The sequence below is a fragment of the Talpa occidentalis genome, unplaced genomic scaffold (assembly GCF_014898055.3).
Source record: "Talpa occidentalis isolate TD23 unplaced genomic scaffold, MPIMG_talOcc4v2.1 talOcc4.12, whole genome shotgun sequence".
Lineage (NCBI taxonomy): Eukaryota > Metazoa > Chordata > Mammalia > Eulipotyphla > Talpidae > Talpa > Talpa occidentalis.
The window spans coordinates 63,275,788-63,296,189 of record NW_023601212.1 but is presented as its reverse complement, the minus strand read 5'-3'; the positions used below and the strand labels follow the sequence as shown (position 1 = coordinate 63,296,189).

The 20,402-nt window shown below is 36.8% G+C and overlaps 1 protein-coding gene across 2 annotated transcripts in view; it reads right to left on the bottom strand.

Moving 5' to 3' along the window:
- NME7 (NME/NM23 family member 7) overlaps nt 1-20,402 on the bottom strand; it is a 184,551-nt gene that overhangs the window by 63,708 nt on the left and 100,441 nt on the right. The gene's annotated exons all lie outside the window — the stretch shown is intronic.

Genomic DNA, 20,402 nt, shown 5'->3' with positions numbered 1-20,402 from the left:
CAACTTGATTTAAAATGAGCTAGTCTGATGACATTGATTTCAAAGATTTTTTGAAATATTAGTTTTATCATCTTCCTACTAGTTTACACCTAAGAGAAAAATGGAAACCCAGAATTTGTAACGTGGTTAAAAAAACCACCAAGTTAAAAAAGAAAGATGTGAGAGTTATTAACGACCTACTTTATAGTTTATCCTAGTAAAATTTTTCTTCAAGAATCCTAATTTTGAACTATATGATACATATAAAAGGGTATTTACTATACATGAAACTTTAAAAATAATGATGAATCAAATATCTGTTCACCCATTATTAAGCTGAATTAAAATAATAATACAGTAACTTTAAAGTCCTCAATCCCACCCAATCCTACCTCCACTAAGAGGCAATCATTAATCTAAATTTTACCTAAAGGTTCCCTTGCCTTGTATATTTTTCAAATTCTACCAAATTCCTGTTATATTCATTCCCTACTTGCTTCAGCCCCAAAAAGTCAGATGCTTGGTATTAAAAATTCTGCTGAAGTAACCCTTCAATGGGGGAAAGAATCCTGGCTTACAGTGTGACATCTAAACCTAAGACCTGGAAAAATGCACTAAATAGAACAGAGATTAATAACACACTGAAAAAAAAAGAAGAGAAAGTTTCCATAATTATTTTATTGTTGTATTTTTTTTAATTCTTTTTAGCAGTTGCTCAGTTTATTAGTTACTTTCCCAATCTTTAGCCTATTGATTCAATTTTTTTTTTTTGGTTTTTTAATTTTGTATATTTTTACATCATTTTTCATTTTTGTACAATGTACGCATTTTCACCTTGGTTATAGTCCCCGTACAATCCCCACCACCCTTATTTTGATCCTACTTCCTTCTCCCCCCCTGTAGTGTGTCTCTGGATTATAGTTGCGAGTACATAGGTTTTTATTATATGCATGCCCTCAGGCACCAGAGGGAATGGGACTGGTTTCTTTTTTTTTTCCATTTTTTTCCTTTTATATATTTTTTACATCATTTTTCATTTTTGCACAATGTATGCATTTTCATCTTGGTTATAGTCCCCATACAATTCCTACCCCCCTTGCTTTGATCCTACTCCCTCCTCCCCTGCCCCACCCTGTACTGTGTCTCTGGTTTACAGTTGCTTGTTCATTTTGATTTTTACTTTGTTATAAATTAGTCTTTTTCCTGGTCCCTTATTTAGGTTTTCTAAATTCCTGCTATGAATGAGACCATCTGGTATTTTTCTTTTTCTTTCTGACTTATTTCGCTGAGCATGATCCCTTCCAGCTCCATCCATGTTGCTGCAAATTGCATGAGTTGATCTTCTTGATTGCTGAGTAATATTCCATTGTGTATATGTACCACATCTTCTTGATCCAGTGATCTGTTTTTGGGCATTTGGGTTGATTCCATAGCTTAGCTATTGTAAATCGTCCTGCTATAACCATAGGGGTGCAGGTGCCCTTTTGAATTAATGTTTCTGTGTCATTTGGGCAAATACCTAGGAGTGGAATTGCTGGATCCTATGGAAGCTCCATCTTTAGCAATTTGAAGAATCTCCACACAGCTTTCCATAGTGGTTGGACCAGTTTGCACTCCCACCAGCAGTGCAGGAGAGTTCCTTTTTCTCCACAACCTCGCCAACATTTGTTGTTGCTAGTTTTTTTTAATATGTGCCATTCTCAATGGTGTAAGATGGTATCTCATTGTAGTTTTGATATGCATTTCCCTGATTACAAGTGATGTTGAACATTTTTTCATATGCCCACTGGCCAATTGCATTTCCTTTTTGGAGAAGTTTCTTTTTCGCTCTTCTGCCCATTTTTTCACTGGGTTATTTACTTTGTTTTTGTTGAGTCTCATCAGCTCTGTAGATTTTTGTGATCAGTCCTTTATCATTAACGTTGTGTGCAAAAATTTTCTCCCAATGGTGGGGTGTCTCTTTGTTTTGGTTACTGTCTCTTTTGCTATACAGAAGCTCTTTAATTTGATGTAGTCCCACCTGTTTATCTTTGCCTTCACTATCACTGCTTTGGGTGATGTGTCTTTGTGTATATTTTAATTGTTGTTGCTTATTGAGCAATAGGTCTATCAGATTGATATAATATATCCAGACAAAAAACAAACTGCTTCTACAGAAAGTTATTTTGTTTCAGTTCTCTACATAAAGGAGAGAAATATAAGAACAATAAATGACCTTTCACTTAAGAAGTGAATTGAATTAGAAAAGGATTTGTAAAATGTACCAATTATAGAATTTTAAAGAAAGACAACTTTCTATAATGAATGGTATATAGTGGATACTCACATTTGATCAATAGCCTAATTCTGGGTAAATTTTAGGGAAAAAAAGGCTTCCTTAAATTATAGGATAACCATTTTAGTAGTGATGTAGATAAATATATAAAAGTGTATGAGAGAGGAACTAGCATAAGTGACGTAAGCAATTCTAAAATAGCTGCAAAACAGAATGGAAATCGTGTTATAACTGATGCCCTCATTTTATTAGGTAACAAGGGTAGAGCTTAATTTCAAAGTTCAATGCAGCAACCACCACAATTAAAACAGCAAATATTCATGTGTTCTGTAACACTGAACTGCACAAGCTAAATCATCCCTTTGCTTCCTGATACTTCAACAATAAATCACCAAAGCTGGCCTCAAACAGTTTTCCCATTTGCATACAACTTCATATTAACTAATGCAGTGGCTGTTATATATGCTTTGGAAATAAAAATAGGCAAATTCACAACTAAAACATGATAGTAAAATACTGGAAGGAATTGGAAGCAAGAAAGGAAACCAGAAAGGAGAGCCAAAGGCTACTTTTGAAAATCGAATGATCCTTCCAAAACCTATGCATAGATTCAGAAAAAGTAACTGCACAACTCAACTCCAGCACTTATACATTAGTGTCACTGATGAGCCATCAGAAAATCCACAGTAAATTCACTTATCTTATTAGTTCTGGAGCCCACCCAACTTTACATATGGGGAATCGTTAAATCATTTGGCTTGTGAACTCCAATAGGCTCCTCAGCTCTCTTTTCATTGAGTAGAAATTAGCAGTCATGTGAATTCATAGAACATGAAGAGGGATATAATTAAATGTGATTTTATGTGAAACATTCTTACAATTCATTCCTGTCTTCTACTAAGCTTCAATAGACTGCCTCTTACCAAGCTGTTTGCTGCATCAGTCAACAACAGGCCCTGGTTGAAATCAACTTTTTTTGACACAGATGTTTTATTTTAAATGTAAAATGATGTCCTCCTTGTTCTTCTTTTTTACAGCTGAGATATCTCTTTGCTCGCTTATATGAAAATCACCTTATGTTTTAATAAACACAAAGACTCAAGTTAAGTAAAATCTAACAGCATAAACATTAGTATGGAGAAAATTTGCATTACTTTTGGGTAGATTTCTACTTTTCAAACACCTCATTATAGGAGATTTAACCTTTCTCAGTCTCTCTCCAAAAAAGCATTGCTGTACACAGTCAACCCCATCCTGATGATATAAAGAATTGCTATACAGTCTTCCTCTACTTTCCTGATGAAAGTTTATGGCTCAATATTCAAACTCCCCTAAAGAAAGAAAAAAAAGAAAATAGCTGGGCCCCATTCTTGACCCCTCTAACACCCAACTCATTGCCAAGTGTGCTCAGTACAAGTGCTGAAACACAGTCCCATAACAGACTACTTCTTTCCTTATCCATTCCGTCACCACATTCTCTTGCCTAGACAACTGGTTTCCTAGATTTCACTCTTTCTGGTCTATCTAGTCTCCTATATTCACTGCCTCTGATAAACATATTCTCCACAAAGCAGTCAGAGTAAGCTTTATAAAGCATAAGCTGAATCATACCACATCCCTCCCTCGGACCCTAATGCTTTCCTTCTTAAGAGAAGATCCAAAATTCTTAACATCATCTATAATCCTATCTATCTTATCTGTCATTCAGTAATATTCATTACCCACTACTCCTCTACAGTTGGCATTGAAAATGTTCACTCTATCTAATTTAAGTGTTTTCTCTGAGCAGACAACTTTTGCTACCTGCAGGGCAGAAAAAATAAAATAAAAACCTATTTTTAAAAAATATATATATGTATCTGTATCTGCTCTTCCTCAACTTCCCTTCAAAGAAGTGTTTCTTCTTTTAATAGTTAATCCTCCTGGGCCTCCCCAGTGGCGCAGCGGTTGAGTGCTGGGTTGCGAAGCTGCCCGCAACCTCTGCAGTGCCGGTTGGATCTCTGGCTGCTCCCCGGCCACCAGAGGAGGGTCCCACATGGCGCGCAGACCTCTCCTGCCGCCCGCTGCTCCCCTCAGCAGTGTACTTCAGTCCTTCTGCCTGCTCTGCTCCCCGCTCTGGCTCTGGTGAATTCTCTCACCCTCCCGCGCTTCTGACTGTACCCAGTGCATGTATAAACAAAACAAACAAATAAATAAATAAACATGCCTCTATTAAAAAAATAATAGTTAATCCTCCTATCTCTTGGTCACTATAATTCCCATTCTCTGATATTTTCGATCTTTTTCTTTCCATTAACTTCTTTTCTGCAACCTGTTAAGATATTGGTGTCTCTCCCATCATTAAAAAATAAACAACTTTGCTGTCTATCTCTTCCCTGCCCCTTGTACAAATCTTAATAACCTCTACTTCCATTTATTCTCTATGCTTCTGCCTCACAACTTTACCGAACCTGCTTTCACAAAGAACACCAGTAATCTTCTAATAGGTCACAGACTCTCTCTATTTGTGACCTGTGTTTACCATTTAGCACTCCGAGCCATTCCCTGACTCCTGAAGCCCTCCCTGTGCTCAGCCCAAAGGATATCATGGTGCAGGTTCTTCTCCTGACTGATCCTCCTCAGGCTCCTTCATTTAAACCATCCCCCTGCCTAGAGTTCCCTCTTTGCTCTCTTTTTGTCTTCTGGCTCTCCCAAGGCAATCTCATTCACTACTAATCACATCTCTTCAGAAGAATCCTGAATCCCCAAAGAGGCCCAATTTGTTCCCTGAGTTTCAGACTCAAACAACTGCTTAACTTCAGTCAGTTGTTCCATAGAACTCTTACACTCAACTTGCTCAAAACTAATCTCATTATCTTCCCCCACGCCCCCCCCCCCAAGCCCCTAAATTCCTTCTTTTTGTGAATAACACCACCATTTAACCAAATTACCTGAGTTAAAGTTTGGGAGTCATCCCAAGACCTCTCTGCCTCACATCTGATCTATCATGAAGTCACATGGATTGTTTTTCTTAAGCATAGCATTGTTTCTCAACTTTTTAGCTCTATCACCACGTTTCTTATTTTTTTTTAAATAATAAATTTTATTTTTATATTCCCCCATACAATTGCAAACCCCCCATTCTGACCCCAATCCCTCCCCTCCCACCCCCCACCCCCCAAAAAGTGTCTCTGGTTCATAGTTTTTTGTTGATTTTGATTTTCACTTTCTTATAGTTATTCATTTTCCTGGTCCCTTATTTAAGTTTTCTGGATTCCTGCTATGAGTGAGACCATCCAGTATTTTTCTTTTTCTATTTTTTTTAAAGATTTATTTATTTATGCATATAAGAGCTGGGGTACAGGCCAGAGATGCAGGGAGTGAGAGGGCTCACCAGAGACAGAATGGGGAACAGAACAGGCAGAGGGGAGCAGCAGGCGAGACAGGAGAGGTCTGCTGCGCCATGTGGGTTTCTCGCTGGTCAGCCGGGAATTGAACTCATGCTGCAGAGGCTGTGGATTGCTTCACAGCGCTGCTCAACGGTCTGTGCCACCAGGGAGGCCCCCTTTATCTTATTTAAACTATAGTGGTTACCATCACAATTGATTCCATTGACTTTTTTATACATCTCCTTCACTCTTGTAATCTGTAAACTCCTTAAGAACAAGGAGTACAATCTTTGCAAGTCCAATACAGAGAATGCTCACAAAATAGTCACTGAATCACTGTATTATTCAGTGCAAGAGTGAATAAATGATAAACATGTCAAATTTATATACTTCATTAACCAAATTATTGATAGAGGCCTTGGGATTACAAATAGTACAGGCCTCTTGGGCCATATTACACTCTCTAGACCATCCAATTTTAAGGAACCCTGAAGAAAATCCCTTTAAAATGCAAGCAATGACCACTAAATTTATCTATTTTGTGAGTTGGTGATTTTGTTTCAGAATTTCTCAAACTCGGGTCCACCTGTCTGAGAACGGAATCAAGAAGTTCAAACACAAATCCCAAGCTCTGAAAGTGACTTGCTCTGTGACCTTGATTTAAGATATAAGAGAATATTACTGTTTCATCATAGACATAAAACATCATGTGGCTAACATAAAATGAGATGGGAGCAATCCACCTGAATGACATTAGATTTATAAATGCATGCTTGTAAGCAACTTTTCCAGTTAGGATACTAAAACACACCTAAATCCCTACTGAATCTTTGGTGAAAATCCATAGTGTAGAAAAGATCAACTCACTCTAAAATTAGAGACAACATTACAATAAATGATCTTTCATCTTATCTGTTGAACTTCTCTAATTAAAATATATACTTTAAAATATATACTCTGCAATACAATAACTCACATTCTTTTATATGTTCTTGAGGCAAGAGCCTAATTTATAAAGGCAAGAATAAATAAGTCAGCATTGTATACAATGACAAGCATATTTTCTTGATTAAATTTAAATGCTCATTTGTGTACAGAATATTCTGAATTATTCTATTAAATAGAACATTTAATAAATCAGAATGCCCCATTACCTTGATAATTCATATTAAAATGCTACCATCAGAAGTATCTTGTTTGCTTCAAGTCTTTATTATAAAAATTGATATTTTTCCTTATCTTTGGTCTTTATAAAAACTTTTTTTTAAAAGATCACTTTTCTCCAGGTGTTACATTCTAAATGGTAGCTTTATCCTCTTCTGAAATCCATTTTCTCTTGCTTATGGCATTGTAAACTGTGACTATCATTTTGAAACAAAATTTATGGTGTTAAGAAAACATTCCATTTCCTCAGTCACTCTCTCCTAGACTATCTGATCTCTGCTTTTTCTTGCCAAAGCAGTATTCAAAATGCAATATAGAAATTCAATTTTCTCATATTGTTGGAATATGGAATTTTTTTTTTTTGATAAATGATAACTTTGAACTTCAACTGGTCTGAATAGTTGAGTATTTTAGAAAATCATAGAAAAAGTCATTTCAAAGCTGTCAGTCAATAGTAATTGGAATGAATGCTGGCCATCTCTAATCCTTGTCTTCCACTAATACCTCAGACACATATCCCAAAACAATTATCTTCCCCTGCTATTCTCCCCTCCTCACCCTTGTCCCAATTCAATATCTCTTCTTTGTTTCCTAGTGGCATCATTTCCCAAATTTTGAAGCTAGACAATCTAGGGTTATTTCTACCGATTTCGATTATTACCCACAGCCAATTGGTCACTAATCTGTCAATCTTATTTGTTAATCTGGTTCACTATTTATTCAATAATTATCTATTGATATCCATAACATATAAAATACTGGTGGTATTAGAGATAACAAAATAAAGATTAATAAGACGCTATATTTTTAAGAGGTCTAAAATAATAATTAATAAGACACGCTATTTTTATTCTAAGAGGTCTATATTTTTACCCTATTTTAGTTTAAGTAGTCAGACAAGTAAATGGCCAGTGATATTCTAGACATTATTTTATTTAGCCAGCTTTCAAAAAACAAATAACAAAAAGACTGATTTGTATTGCTTGCCCTATCAGTCCAAAATTCAGGAGGCAATTAAAAAGGCAAAGCACGTTTATTTGGGATCAAAGAATTGCAACTCAGACTACACAAATTCAGGTGGAAAGCCTAGAATGTACAATAATTACATGATAAATCAGAATGATTCCATTCCACATCTTGGTGTAGCATTGGGATGGAGTAGAATCGTAAGAGAAAGGAGGTATTGTGTTTGTATTTCCTCAAAATAATCCTCATATGTATTCTTCTGTAAGACAATGTTTTGATAATGGTGAGTGGCAGTAAGTTCAAGGGTATTAGTTCTTTTCCAGGACTTTCCTTATTTTTATTTGGTCAAGGAGGAGATAGAGATAATAAATATGAACTACTTCAGTAATTGAAAACAAACAATAAAAAAAATTGTTTAAAAATCGTTCATTTCACTCCTGGCAGAACAGAGATGTCTTTGTTTAGTTGGCCTGATTTCACTTGTGAGGAACTGGACTGAAGTAGCCTTGGGGCCTGGGGACAGATAATCTATAAAGAAAGTGTAGGCCTGGCAGACTCATATCAAATAACATTTGGTACCAAAACCACCAGAAAAAAAACAATCCCTATTTGGACATTCTAAAGGTATCCTTTGGAGACCAAAGTTTGATGTAAGTATAATCTCCTAGGGTTACTTTTAATGCATCCTCTATTGGAGGATAAAGATGGGTTTCTAGATAGCAATTAAAGTTTGAGGACTTGGATTCACTGCTTGCTGATTAATTTCTAATGATCCACTTTTGAGTATCATCAAAAAAGGGAAGGAAAGATTTTCTAGGGTTTGTAGTATGCATATGAGGTAGACTCTGAAATTCTATGTTTATGACAAACTCAGACCCACTGAGTCATAGTGTACAATTCAATAAGATCCCCTGGCTTTCCTATTTACATAGAAGTTGGAAAATCACTGCATTTGAGCATTTTTCCAGTACTAGATATAGCAAAAAATGTGTAACACAGGCTCTCAAATTGGTATCCAGGGAGGTGAGGAACAAGCATAAAGGATAAAAGGGACACATAATTTCCAGGTGACAAATGTAAGCAATCCAATGGTACAGGGGTTTAAAGGAAGACAAAAAGTCACTCAGAGTTGGAGCAGTGAGTGGGGACTAAGAGGGAGGACAATGCTTAGAAGAAATGGGGTTTGTGGTATATTCAACCCACCTTTGCATAAATTTGCTCTCTAGCAATTTCACTCACTAGCACCCTGGAGAATGAGTAAGGTTGGAGAGAATCTAGTCTAAATAACAGTTACAGAGACATGAAAATAGCATATCCATCAGGTAGCAGTGCTTCAGATCATGGAATGAGGAATCTCGAAAGATCACATTGGTTCATTCTGAAATGTACTACTTTCTATGAGTGAGGGCAGGCTGTTTTATCTACAAACATGTATTTATACACTTTTTATATGAAATGTAGGTTTTGCTGCCTTTTGACTACTGGAAAGAATTTTATTAAGGATAGAGTTCTTTTATAATTTAAAGTCAATTCCTGGGCCTCCCTGGTGGCACAAGGGGTTAAAGCACAGCACTATGAAGCTATCCACAGCCTCTGCAGCATGAGTTCGATCCCCAGCCAGCCAGGGAGCTACCCACATGGCACAGCAGACTTCTCCTGTCTTGCCCACTGCTCCCCTCAGCAGTATATTTCAGTCTGTCCACCTATTCTGTTCCCCACTCTGTCTCTGGTGAATCCTCTCCCCCCATTCCCCTCACCTCTGACCTGTACCACAGCTCTTGCATGCATAAACAAATAAATCTTCAAAAAGAAAAAGATTCAATTCCTAAGTTATATGTACTGAGATAGTATTTTAATTATGTGCCTTTATAAATATGATGTCTGTACTTACTACAGTGGAGTGATGATTATTGTTTTTGCTGTACAGTGTCATCAACCAAAAACAAATATCCAAAGGTAAAAGTGTGGCCCTGTCTGCATGGCTACATTTAAGGGCCCCCTAAGTCCCATTCTTTGACTTTGCCAGTGGTAGGACTGTCTTACTGAGCTATAAATAAAATGTAATAACATCCTGAGAACACCATGGCTCAGTGCTATTCATGCCAACTGAAACCGATCCTGGGCTCAAATCTGGCACTAATGTCAGTGGCTTTTACCTATTGACGAACTAGTAAGATGGCAGGATCTTTCATGCCCAAAAATGGTAATTCTCCAGGGGCTTGGGAAGGTTTAAAAAATATTTTCTTTCCACCTTCACACAAAGCCTGCTGTCTTTAAGTAATGTCACTAGAGGCTGACATTTGAAACTAAGGAGCTGCCCGTGTGCTTTAGGGAGATAAGGCTTGGCGTGTATTGCTGCAGCCTCTAGGGATTTTAAAATGTTAGCAGCTCCAGCTGGTGGCTGTACCCATCTCCAGCGTGCATGGCTTTGGGGAAACTCTATCCCCTCCTGTCTGTGATGGGGACGTGTCTGATTGGGATATGGCTATTTTTCAAGATATTCATAACAAATGATCCTCTCTATGAATAAAAAGAAAATGGAAAGAAGAAAGAAGGGTAAAATGGTAAACTAAGTGATCTGAAAGGAAACTGTCATTTGGTAGACAAAGTTAATGCAGCCAGAGAGGTGGAAGAATTGCTAGAGAGGAATATGTTTAGGAAAGAAAGACTTTAATGAGAGCCACTCAGACCTACTGGAAATTGGTGAGATAAACAATGCTGACATAAAGAAAGGAGAAACAGAAATCAGTGAAACTGCAAAGTACAGCACACACAAAAAGAAAAAAGACATTAAGAAAAAAAGAAAAGAGCTATTAAAAATTCCCATTTTCCCTAGGGATCATGGTGGCACCCCTGGGATAAAGGGGAAGGGACAAGCAGTTGAGGTGGGAGAAGTGAAAGGATACAGTTCTTAGCCAAGATGAGGGATGCTCAGACCAGAGGTGCAAGCAAAGACAAAAACCTGGCAGGGAAAATGAAATTCATAATTCTAGGAGAGTCAGGAAAAGTGCCAAATCCAAAAAGGTACACAGTCAGGAGTCTTCAAAAAAAAAAAAAAAAAAACTTCTCGGGCCTCCCTGGTGGCATAGACAGCTGAGCGCCGCAATGTGAAGCTGTCCGCATCCTCTGCAGTGTGGGTTCGATCCCAGGCGGCCAGGGAGAAACCCACATGGCACAGCAGTCCTCTCTCCTGTCTCACCCACTGTTCCCCTCAGCAGTGTATTTCGCCAGTCTGCCTGTTCTGTTCCCCACTGTCTCTGGTGAATCCTCTCACCCTCCCACACATCCTGGCCTATACCCCAGTTCTTGCATAAATAAATCTTGAAAAATTCTCTGGGTGACAATTCCAAGATTACTGACATGAACTTGTACAGCTGAGAGTGATGTCTAGAATAATACCACTCTCACCTGTAAAATGTTTGCTGGCATGACTATCAAGACAGAAACTGTGCCAGGGAACCCAGAGACTGCACAGGATAATTATATTCTTCAATGCTTTGAGGACACTCAAAATGTTTCTTTCCTTATTACATAATTATAATCATAATTAGGAGAAATAATATTATTGAGTTTCTGGGTTATAAGAAAAAAAAATCTAAATGGAACTGGGCAGAACAGTGTTAAAATCCTGGCTTCAATTTCTAACAGGAAGATGTCTTTTAGAAAAAAATACTTTCTTAAAAAAAGGTTTTTAATAAACCTTCTCTGAGCTTTAATTTCATTCATCTGTAAAATGGGCAGCCAAAAACTCTGCCTTGAAGGGAATCAAGAATTAGAATGAAAGAAAATAAAGGTTCAGGGTCAGAGAGTAGCTATAGAAGCCACAAGAAATACAATGAGATCAATGAGATGAACACTTAAGCCAAGCAAGGTAGAAATTTAATTCTTTTTCCCTATGGGGGTAAACAAAAATATATGTGGTCATAGATAAATGACAGTATATTTAGAAGTTAATACCTTTTACAAAAAAAAGGAAAACAAAATAGGGTGGGATAAGCAATTGAAACTATGGGGCAGGGAGAATATCAAGGTGTTGCAACTGTAAATGGCAGGGTGTGGAGGGTACGGGAGTTATAAGTAAGGTAGACCTCTTAGAATGAGACCTAAAAGCAGAAGTACTACCAAGTCCATGTAACTGAAGTAACTAAGTACAAACCCAGATTTCTGCAAGTTATAAATGACACATGGATGGCATTCTGTTACTTTTTGTTTTTGTTTTAAGATTTATTTTATTGGGCCTCCCTGGTGGTACAGGGGTTAAAGATACAGAGCTATCAAGTTATTCCCAGCCATTGAAACATGAGTTCAATTCCTGGCCAGGGAGCTAACCCACATGGCGCAGCAAACCTCTCCTGTCTCCGTCGCTACACCCCTCAGCCCTCAGCTGTCTATTTTAGTAGAGCCGCCTGTTCTGCTCTCCACTCTGTCTTTGGTGAATCCTCTTATCCACACTCCCCCAGCTCTGGTCTGCACACCAGCTCTTGTATGCATAAATAAATAGAACTGGGGTCTAGGCCAGAGGTGCGGGGGTGAAGGGAGAATGAAAGGATTCATGAAAGACAGAGTGGGGAGCAGAACAGGCAGACCTACTGAAATACACTGCTGAGGGGAGCAGCGGGGGAGACAAAAGAGGTCTGCTGCACCATGTGGGTTAGCTTCCTGGCCGGGGACCAAACTCATGCCACAGTGGCTTACAATAGCTTGATAGCACTGAGACTTTAACCCCTGTGCCACCAGGGAGGCCCTTGTTACTGTTTTTGTTGTTCTCCAAAGGCTTAAATGAGCTAAGTTTTCTATTAGAATCTTACCTTGAAATATTCTAACTATAATGCATTTTTCATGTTATTCTTCACTTGTCTTTTGCCTTGCAGAGAGCAGTGTTCACTTAAAGCACTACCATTGCTTTTGACCTTGTAGAGCAGCATTCACTAAGGCCATGTCCACTGTAGGTCTGTCCTTCTCAAACAACTCCCCGACTCCCCTGTTGCCGCCTTATTCTCCACAGCACATACTTTTATTTGTTTGTTGTCTTTCACCCCACGAGAAAAAAAACTCTATGAGCAGGGATTTTTTGTCTTTTGTTTTTTTCTGCTGCAAATCCACTGTCCAAGCATTGCTTAATATACAAGTACTTAGTGTGTGATTGACTACATGAAAGCAGTAATTAAGAGGGAATTGTTTTTAGAAAGGACACACAGTTTGGAAAATCATTGGGATACTTCCACAATAAAGCCTTGGCATGGAAAGGTTTAACATTTGTGGTTTCAACAACTTATCCATTACAGGTTTATGGAGGTATTAATTTGTAATGTTGCAAAGGTAAGTGAATGGGAGCAAATTACCTAGTGAGTAAACATATCCTACTAAGCAGCCTGATGGAGTAATCAGAATACAGATAGGGTTTTGTATTCTTAAGCTGAATGAGTGACAGGTCACTGCCCTTTTTCATGCACCAGGTTCTTCATAGATAAAATGGGGAACAAATGTTGAGTAAATAACAATAGCTGTATTTCACTAGTTAAGACCAAGTGAAGTGCTATATATTTAATTGCTTTATAAATTGAAAAAGAACTTGGGAAAAATATATTATTTCTCAAAATAAAAACTATGACTAATACTTTAAAAACTCCAGGCTTATGTAATACCTGGAATTTATATTCATATTCAAATATGTAATTCTGATGAATATTTATTTCTCATGTCTGGTTCACACCATGATCATAAAAGAAAGTTGTGTAGTACTTAAAAACTGAAAAAACAAAACTGCATATGTCTTCTTGGATGACAACATTATTTAAAAGAAAAATAAGACAATTTAATGAAATGTCTACAAATCAAATGTTTATCTGGTACAATGATGGACAAAGAGAATGATGGAAAGTAACCGAGAGCCCAGAAATAAACCCACATATCTATTGTCAACTGGTTTTTAACAAGGGTGTCAAAACCATCCAAAAGAAAACAACAGACTGCCAGTTTTACATTTATCAAAATGTAAAACTTTTGTGTGTCAAAGGACACTATGAAAAAATAAATAAGACAATCCACACAATGGGAGAAAATACGTACAACATGTATCTGGTAATGGACTTTATTTAAAATATATAAAGAATTCATATATATATATGTACATATGACTCTTATAACTCAATAATAAAGACAAATGACCCTATTAAAAAATAGGCCAAAGAACTGAATAATTCCTCCAAGGAAGATTACAAATGGCCAATAAGCACATGCAAAGATGCTTGCTATCAAAACCACTGAGAGGAATAACATCAGAATGTCAGATAATTACAAATACAATAGCAAGATAATAACAAGAACATAGAGAAATGGGAATGCTCATGTATTGCTAGCCCTAACACAAAATGGCTTTGGAAAAATGACGTCATGGGTCTTCAAATGATTAACATAGAATTATCTATGCTCGAGCAATACTAATCCCAAGCATTATCCAATTGAACTGAGAACATAGATTTCATACAAAAACTTGCATGAATATTCATAGCAGCATTACTCAGAAAGTTGGAAAGAACCCAAGTGTTCATTAACTGACAAATGGATAAACAAAATGTGGTATATTCATGCAATAGAATATTATTTAGCAGATAAAAAGGAATGAAGGACATAGTACAATAAGGATGAGTCTTCAAAACATTATATTACAGGAAAGAAGCCAGTCACAAAAGGCCACATATTATGAGTCCATACAAGAAATGTCCAGATAGGGGACTCTGAACAGAAAGCAGGTCAGTGGTGGCCTAGGGTTCAGGGGTAGGGAGGTAATAGCAAAGAGTATGAGTTTATTTTTTAAATAATGCAAATGTTTTAAAATCAACTGTGGGAATGGTCACACATATGTGTGAATGTACTAAAACCAATGAACTGTACATTTCAAAATGAGTGGGTTGTATTGTGTGTGATTTCTATATCAGTACTGCTTTTTAAACATCAAATGTGTACAATTTGCTCCATTTTTTTGCAAACTTCAAAGATATTCTTCCTCTTTCTTCACTCTCCCTCTTTCTTAACCTCTTTGAAATAATTTATCAGACAGTCTACTGGGTATTAAAAAAAAAAAGAGAAATGCTCTTTGACTTTGCTTTACATAAAATACTACTTGGAAATGGTTTAATTAAATGCACATTATTTCTGTTCTCAATGTCTCAAAAATGCCATTGTGTCCTTAAAACCCCTACCAGTTCCATGCTGTGAAAGTGCAGAATATTAAAAGTGATAATTGTAACAATCATATTACACCAGAAATAATGATAATGTTAGCTAATATTTTAAGTGTTTCCTATGTGCTGAGAGTTTACATGAATTATTTCATTCTCTATAATAATAATCCCATGAGATAGCATCATTATTATTTCTGTATCACAGATAAAGAAATTAAGGTTTTGAGAGACCAAGAGCAAAGTTACTAGTGGTATAAATGGGATTTGAACTCAGATTACAGAATTCAAGGCCTTAATGGCCTTGGTATATTTCTTGGATCCTACTGTAGCCATAAAATAAAAACAAGTGTCATATTTTCCCAGAGTTGCAACTTCTAAAACTGTATATTACACCTCCAAGCCATCTACAGGTAAAAGAAAAAGATATAATTCACCGAAATTTCAAGAAAAAGTCAGAGTTTTACTGTTGGAAGGAATAGCATAAATCATGACAACTTCATATAAATGATAAAACTGAAAACTTGGGGACTTTTGCCTAACCTCAGGTTAAACAAAATAAATCTCAATAATGATGAATTTTTTCCTACAGTTATGATGGATATAGAATTAATTTATGCATTCACTTATTCATTTAGGCATTTTTCATTTCAATCAACAAATATACACTAAATAGCTACTATGTGCTCCAAGCACCGTGCCAGGCTCCACAGAATCAGAGGAATATGGCAGTCCCCATTCTCAAGGGCTAAGTTCGCTGAGGGGGAAGGAGGGATCAGAGAACAGGAAGTGTAAACTAATAATTACAATATAATGTAATAAGCAACATTGAATGAACATGGCAGGGAGTCAGAAGTCTATTGGAAAAGTCAGGGAAGACTTCACCAAGAACATCATCCCATTAAGAAAGAAATTATTTTTCTCTAGGAATTGGGTAAGGGAATTTAGCATGGAGCGGTTAGAAAATGCAAGCCATTTACAAGTGTTTGCAGCATAGGCCATATGACTGGGAGAGTATATTAGGCATGCCTTTTAACGCTGATGTTCTGACATCTGAAGCCTTCCTAACTCTAGGGAGACCAGCCAATCCAAAGACCAATGTATTTCACTATCTGTATACACTTCATCACGATCACCATCAAAAGTTTAGTTCCCATCCACCATTATACAATTGACCCCTTTTACCTGATTTATGCTCCCCCTTCCCTCTGGTAACCACTGTACTGTTCTAATAATCTGAGTTTGTTTTGTTTGGTTTGATTCATTTGTTTTTTCTTTACTACATAAAAGTGAAATCAAACAATGTTTGTCTTTCTCCACCTGAATTATTTCACTTTTGCTGAGAACTTTCAACTACTCAGTAAATACTAGATGTAATAGAATGATTTTAAGCAGGGGCATAACATGATTAAATTTATATGAAAATAAATTACCCAGAAATGGGGTACTGAAGAGGGGGGCATAATTCTGAAGGTAAACAGATTTGTTTGGTTATTCTGTAAATTAGTCAGGAAGTGATGAACACCTCAGTGAAAAATTTTCTTTTTTTCTGTTCTTGCATAGCTTCATCTATATAGAAGCAATCGAGATAGTGTAGAACATGTCAGATCATGTGGGTCCTCAAACTCTTCAGTGACTCCAGCTCACTCAGACCAAAAGCCAAAGCCCTTTCAGTGGCACGCAGTGCTCCACATCAGCTTCATTCCTGTCCCTGACTGATCTGACCTCCCCTCCTGCTCTTCTCCCCTGGTGGTCGCTCTGGTTACTCTGCTCCAGACACACAAGCTTCCTGGCTTCTTCCACGACCTCCAAGCACACTGCAGCATCGGCACTTGCTGTTCCTTCACTCTGGATTGCTAAGTGTCTCTTGTCTTCACCTCCTTCAAGTTGTATCCTATGTTACCTTTTCAGTGCAGGCTTCCCTGTCCTATTTTAAACCTGCAAATCCTTCCTTGCTCCCTCTTACCCTAACCACTTACTATCATTAGGCACATTGCACATTGTTATTCTGGATTCTGCTTTTGGTCTGTGTCCCTTCATTAGTGTGTAACCTCAGGAGAGCAAGTTTTCATGCTTGTTTTGTTCGCTGCTGTATCTCAGAATCTAGAACAGCACTCAGCACAGTATAGGTCCCCCAAAATATTTATTGAATGGATTAAGAAGTTGTCAGGTAATAAGAAAATGAACAATAAGAATGGGCTCTAAGTCTTAGCACAGGGAGAGTAGGGAAAATTCACCCTGGGGAAGTAATAAAATGGAAGAAGCTTCCTTGGGCTACCTTGTGTTCCAACTTCCAACTCCAAAAGGGATCCTTTTTGACCTGTTTGTATCTTCCTCTAGAATTAGGAATCTTAATTTTGCCTTGCGCTTAAGAACTCTTGGGCAATTTGGTAAAGTCTAAGGATCTTTCCCAGAGGTTTCTGAATGCATGTAATAGGCTTATAAGCAAACAAGTTGTTTTGAAAATAATTATGAAAATATTGTTAGGGTTGTGATACAAGGTACTTTACCCAGATCTAACAACAGACTAAATGATATTTTAAGATATCTACAACTGTAAGGTGATATGAAAATATTTGATTTCTATTGGTTGCAAAGTCAAGAGATAGCTACTACCTTGCTTTGTTGCTCATATTCACAAGAATTCTAATCCTCAGTCAGAGATTAGTGAACAGAAATATGTGCTTTGGACTTTTTTTGTCATTCAAATTCACATACTATTCCATTCTATTCCCCCAAACATTAGGAGTTTATAGACACCAAGATAAGATCCCTGCCCCAGGATCGGTCTCAATACACCTAAGGTAGAAGGAGAAAATAAAAATTAAGTACCTTTCATTCCCTCAGCATGGGGGGCAAATAAAAGTTTTTCCAAATTCCTTTAACTATGGATAATCCTTTTCACTCTTTAAGTATGGACCTAACAATGCAAACATTTGTGTGTTAGAATTGCGGGATGCAGAAGCTTTAGCAAGCAGTAGGACACTGAAAAGAAAGTAAAGCCGCCTCAAAATCAGAGTAGATTCATGTCAGGGGGCAGGGAGAATACCAAAAGGAATAAATTGGAAATAAAGAAAATCAATTTTGAGATTTAGAATCATGTAAATTGTTTATCTTTCTCAATCCCCTGTGAAGTAAGTAAAAGCTTTGTTTCAAAATTCTTTGTGTTCTCTACATGGTCCCTGCAGGCAGCTTAGAAAGAATTATGGTTTGGAATTTATCCTGATTATCATCTCTAACTTTTGGCAACTAAGTTGGAAAATACTTCATACCAGATGCCCTCTTTGGAACTTACAATGCATGTTAGCACTTGAAATGTTCTAGAATCCAGCAGGAGAAAAGCGTCCCTAACTTCATTTAACCCAGTATCTCTCAATCTTATTCAATTATAAGCAGATTTTTAAATCTAATACATATGTCCTTCATGGAAATTATAAGATTTTATTGCCATTATTGATTACACAATTATTTTCTTCCACTAGAACATAAGTTCCTCTGGCTCAGAGAAACATATGCTGTTCATGTTTTCATTGCCAATGCCTATAAATATCAGAAACCCAGAAGGTTTGTAAATACTGTTTGTTCACTAGTTTGGTTGGTTGGTTGAATGAATGACTGAATGAATGAGATAAAAGAAAGGCTGAGTCAACTTTCCTGTGCATATTACCTCTTCAACATGTGTGTAACCTTCAGATATCTCTTGAAGTGTGCTTATAACAAAGGAAAAATGGTGTTATTAGTAAACTTTTCCAATGTCTATATACATAGCCATACTTAAACTAAGATGGCAGTGAACTCTTACTGAAAAAGCACATTTCCATGCTAACCATTTGTGTCTTTGAAACCAGAGAGACTGTCATTAATGATTTCATCACATTTCATTTATATTCTGTGCAAAATTACATGATTTCTCTGTGTCATGAATCCTAGCAGTAACTTATGGCAATTAATAGGAAGGATTTCAAGGCCCTGTGTGGGAACATTCCCAACCAGTTTCTGAATCTAACCTTGAAAAACTTGGATTTCATTTATAGGAGATGATAAAGTAGTAAAAAGATATCTATAGAGTTACAGGTTTGGGGGGGAGATATTAGTCAGATTTCAACCCTGTAAGGTTTTAAAGAATTTTTTTTCATAGTCCATCTGATTTTGGATCCTAATCAACTGATTTCACCCACTGCTGAATTCTCAAAGCAGAACTAACAAAAATGCAACATCTGCTGATTACAGCAGGGCATTTTTGTTTTTACAAAACTTGAATTCAAAAAAAACCTTCAAAATTAAAATCTACACTGAAGGAGCTGGATAAGATCCCATTCTTGCCAGACTACTTTAAGAACCCAACAAAAAGATAAGATACCCTCAAGACCTTTTCCATTCAAGACCAAAGGGCTCCAAATTTAGTGAAACTAATAGGTGCTGAAGTGACATAGTCTAAATTCAAGATTGAATGCATTTTTTTTCTATTTCTATTTCATATTTTTAAGAGTAAAAACTATACACACCTAAAGTTAAATTCAATATCTCTGGCAGAACTTTGCAACAAGAATTAATGTTAAACATCTTTGGTGTTTCAGTCACCATTTCTGTATCTCTTCCAAAATGTAACAGTCACTTCCATCAAAAAATTTGTTCACCTATGGTAGATAAATAACCTAGCTGCACAGGCCTATATTCAAATGCCCAAGTTGTGCCAGCTCTGCTTCCAAAATATATTTCAAAATCTTTTACTGATACCATCAAGCGATGGTGATAACCCTGGGGTCACATGATCCTTAGACAGGATTACTTTACTCCAACCAATTCTCTACACAGTAATTATGATTAAGTTTTTATTTTAAATTAACACCAATCCCCCATTTATACATTTCATTGCTCTCGAATAAACACAAATGACTTAATATGGCCTTCAAATTTCTGATTTAAACAATCTCTTCAGTCACATTGTAGTTCATACACCTCCTTGTACTCTAAGCCGGAGCAAAACTATACTTCTTTAAATTCCCAGGATGTGTAATATTCTCCCCAGATGCAGAACCTCTACACATAGCTATTCTCAAACCTTTAGGTTTCAGAATAAATGAGAATCCTTCTAGAATCCTTCCCCTTCAACTAAGATAGCACCTCTGGTTATAAGTTCTCTCACAGGTATCACATTCTATTATAACACTTAACATGGCTGTAAAACATACATATTAATATAATCATTTGTCTAATAGTCATATTCTTCACTAGAGATCAATGCTACGTGGACAGAGACAATGCCTATTATGCCCACTGCTAAATACCCCACACCCATAATACATTCAATAATTTTAGTTGAATGAAATAAAGTACATCCCAGGCCAACAAAATGGAGGTTAAGAAGACAAAAATCACAAAAGCAAAATTAATTTCTAGTTTATCATCAGTCTGTATGGAATATTTGGCAATCTCTGGAAATTTTATTCACTAAGTCTCCTCTCTATT